The sequence below is a fragment of the Leucopleurus acutus genome (genome assembly GCF_964270905.1).
Source record: "Leucopleurus acutus genome assembly, chromosome: 2".
NCBI lineage: Eukaryota > Metazoa > Chordata > Mammalia > Artiodactyla > Delphinidae > Leucopleurus > Leucopleurus acutus.
Window position 1 is genome coordinate 61,374,092 of NC_139143.1, and position 3,319 is coordinate 61,377,410.

The window sequence follows — 3,319 nt, forward strand, 5'->3', positions numbered from 1 at the left end:
GGAGAGATTTCCCTTTCTCTTCTTTGTTCGCACAGCTCACAGGGGCTCAGCTTTGGATTTGGCCCCGCCTCTGCGTGTAGGTCACCTGAGGGCACTTGTTACCGCTGGGACAGGATGGGGTTAAAGGAGCAGCTGATTCGGGGGCTCTGGCTCACTCAGACTGGGGGGAGGGAGAGGTACGGAATGCGAGGCGAGCCTGCGGCAGCAGAGGCCAGCATGAAGTTGCACCAGCCTGAGGCGCGCCATGAGTTCTCCCGGGGAAGTTGTCCCTGGATCCCGCGACCCTGGCAGTGGCGGCTGCACAGGTCCTGGGAGGGGAGGTGTGGATAGTGACCTGTGCTCGCACACAGGCTTCGTGGTGGCAGCAGCAGCAGCCTTAGCGTCTCATGCCCGTCTCTGGGGTCCGCGCTTTTAGCCGCGGCTCGCGCCCGTCTCTGGAGCTCCTTTAAGCAGCGCTCTTAATCCCCTCTCCTCGCGCACCAGGAAACAAAGAGGGAAGAAAAAGTCTCTCGCTTCTTTGGCAGCTCCAGACCTTTTCCTGGACACACTCGCAGCTAGCTGTGGTGCACTAGCCCCGTTCAGGCTGTGTTAACGCAGCCAACCCCAGTCCTCTCCCTGGGATCTAACCACCAAAGCCGGAGCCTCAGCTCCCAGCTCCCACCCGTCGCGGCGGGTGAGCAGACAAGCCTCTCGGGCTGGTGAGAGCTTGCAGGCACCGATCCTCCGTGCAGGACTCTCTCTGCTTTGCCCTCTGCACCCCTGTTGCTGCTCTCCCCTCCGTGGCTCTGAAGCTTCCCCCCTTCGCCACCCACAGTCTCCGCCACCCGCCAAGGGGCTTCCTAGTGTGTGGAAACTTTTCCTCCTTCACAGCTCCCTCCCACTGGTGCAGGACCCGTCCCCATTCTTTTGTCTCTGTTTTTTCTTTTTTCTTTTGCCCTACCCAGGTACGTGGGGGAGTTTCTTGCCTTTTGGGAGGTCTGAGGTCTTCTGCCAGCTTTCAGTAGGTGTTCTGTAGGGGTTGTTCCACATATAGATGTATTTCTTATGTATTTGTGGGGAGGAAGGTGATCTCCACATCTTACTCTTCTGCCATCTTGAAGCTCTAGCCCTCCCATCGTAACTTAAAGGGAAACTTCCACAATGTTTGGAGCCCTTGATGTCCTGCAAATGAAGGAGGAGGATGTCTTCAAATTCCTTGCAGCAGGAACCCACTTAAGTGGCAGCAACCTTGACTTCCAAATGGAATAGTACATGTACAAAAGGAAGAGAACCTGGGAGAAGCTTCTTTTGGCAGCTCGTCCCATTATTGCCATTGAAAACCCAGCTGATGTCAGTGTCATATCCTCCAGGAATACTGGCCAGCGAGCTGTGCTGAAGTTTACTGCTGCCACCGGAGCCACTCCTATTGTGAGCCACTTCACTCCTGGAACCTTCACTGACCAGATCCAGGCAGCCTTCCGGGAGCCAAGACTTCCGGTGGTTACTGATCCCAGAGCTGACCACCAGCCTCTCACAGAGGCCTCTTACGTTAACCTGCCTACTATTGCTTTGTGTAACGCAGACTCTCCTCTGTATTATGTGGACATTGCCATCCCATGCAACAAGAAGGGAGCCCAGTCAGTGGGTCTGATGTGGTAAATGCTCGCCGAGGACGTTCTGCACATGCGTGGCACCATCTCCCGTGAACAACCATGGGAGGTCATGGCTGATCTCTGCTTCTACAGAGATCCTGAAGAGATTGAAAAGGAAGAGCAGGTGACAGCCAAGAAAGCTGTGACCAAGGAGGAATTTCAGAGTGAATGGTCTGTTCCAGATCCTGAGTTCACTGCTTCTCAACCTGAGGTGGCAGACTGGTCCGAATGTGTGCAGGTGCCCTCTGTGCCTATTCAGCCGTTCCCCACTGAAGACTGGAGTGCTCAGCCTGACACTGAAGACTGGTCTGCAGCTCCCACTGCTCAGGCCACTGAATGGGTAGGAAGAACCAGTGAATCATCTTAAGCCGTTCTTCCACACTCTTAAAATGGAAATAGGTTGACGGAAAACAAACAGTTTAAAAAAAAAAAAAGTCTACAAATAACAAATGCTGGAGAGGATGCAGAGAAAAGGGAACCCTCCTACACTGTTGGTAGGAATGTAAGTTGGTGCAGCCACTGTGGAAAACAGTATGGAGGTTCCTCAGAAAACTAAAAATAGAATTACCAATATGATCAAGCAATCCCACTCCTAGGCAAATATCCAGACAAAACTATAATTCAAAAAGATACATGCACCGCTATTTCATAGCAGCACTATTCACAATAGACAAGACATGGAAACAACCTAAATGTCTGTCAACAGATGAATGGACAAAGAAGATGTGGTACATATATACAATGGAATACTACTCAGCCATGAAAATGAACGAAATAATGCCATTCACAGCAACATGGATGCAACTAGAGATTATCATACAAAGTGAAGTAAGTCAGAAAGAGAAAGATAAATACCATATGATATCATTTATAAGTGGAATCTAAAATATGACACAAGTGAACCTATCTACAAAACAGAAACAGACTCACGGACATAGAGAACAGACTGGTGGTTGCCAAGGGTGAGGGGGTTGGGATAGGGATGAAGTGGGAGGTTGGGGTTAGCAGATTAAGCTTTTATATATAGAACGGATAAACAACAAGGTCCTACTGTATAGCACAGGGAACTATATTCAATATCCTATGATAAACCATAATGGAAAAGAGTATTTTAAGAAAAGAATGTATATATATGTATAACTGAACCACTTTTCTGTACAGTAGTAATTAACACAACATTATAAACAACTGTACTTCAATAAAAAAGAAAAGAAAAGAAAAAAGAAATGCAACTAGATGCACACCAAACATAAAAGAATGTTCTCAGCAGCAATGATGACCAAAAACTGGGAAAGATCCAAATGTACATCAAAAGTAGAATGGATAGGGACTTCCCTGGCAGTCCAGTGGTTGACTCTGCATTTCCAATGCAAGGGGCACGGGTTCAATCCCTGGTTGGGCAACTAAGATCCCACATGCTGCATGGCATGGCCAAAAAAATTAAAAATTAAAATTAAAAAAAAGTAGAATGGATAAATTCTTATGTATTTATACAATGTAATACCATATGACAGTGATAATCAGGGAACTACAGCCACATGCAACAGCTATGAATGATTGTCATTGAGTGGAAGAAGCTACCACAAAAGAGTACATGTTGTAGAAATTCATTTATAAAAACTCTAAAAATTAGGAAAAATAATATTTGGTGATAGGATCCCAGTTCCCTTTGGGTATTGGAGGTCGGG

At 47.7% G+C, this 3,319-nt stretch overlaps 1 pseudogene across 1 annotated transcript; it reads left to right on the plus strand.

The window, feature by feature from the left end:
- The first annotated feature begins 1,140 nt into the window (after positions 1–1,140).
- Positions 1,141–2,091, plus strand: LOC309975785 (small ribosomal subunit protein uS2-like; annotated as a pseudogene). Its single transcript has one exon. The product of its transcript is annotated as a small ribosomal subunit protein uS2-like (transcript).
- The last annotated feature ends 1,228 nt before the right edge of the window (positions 2,092–3,319 follow it).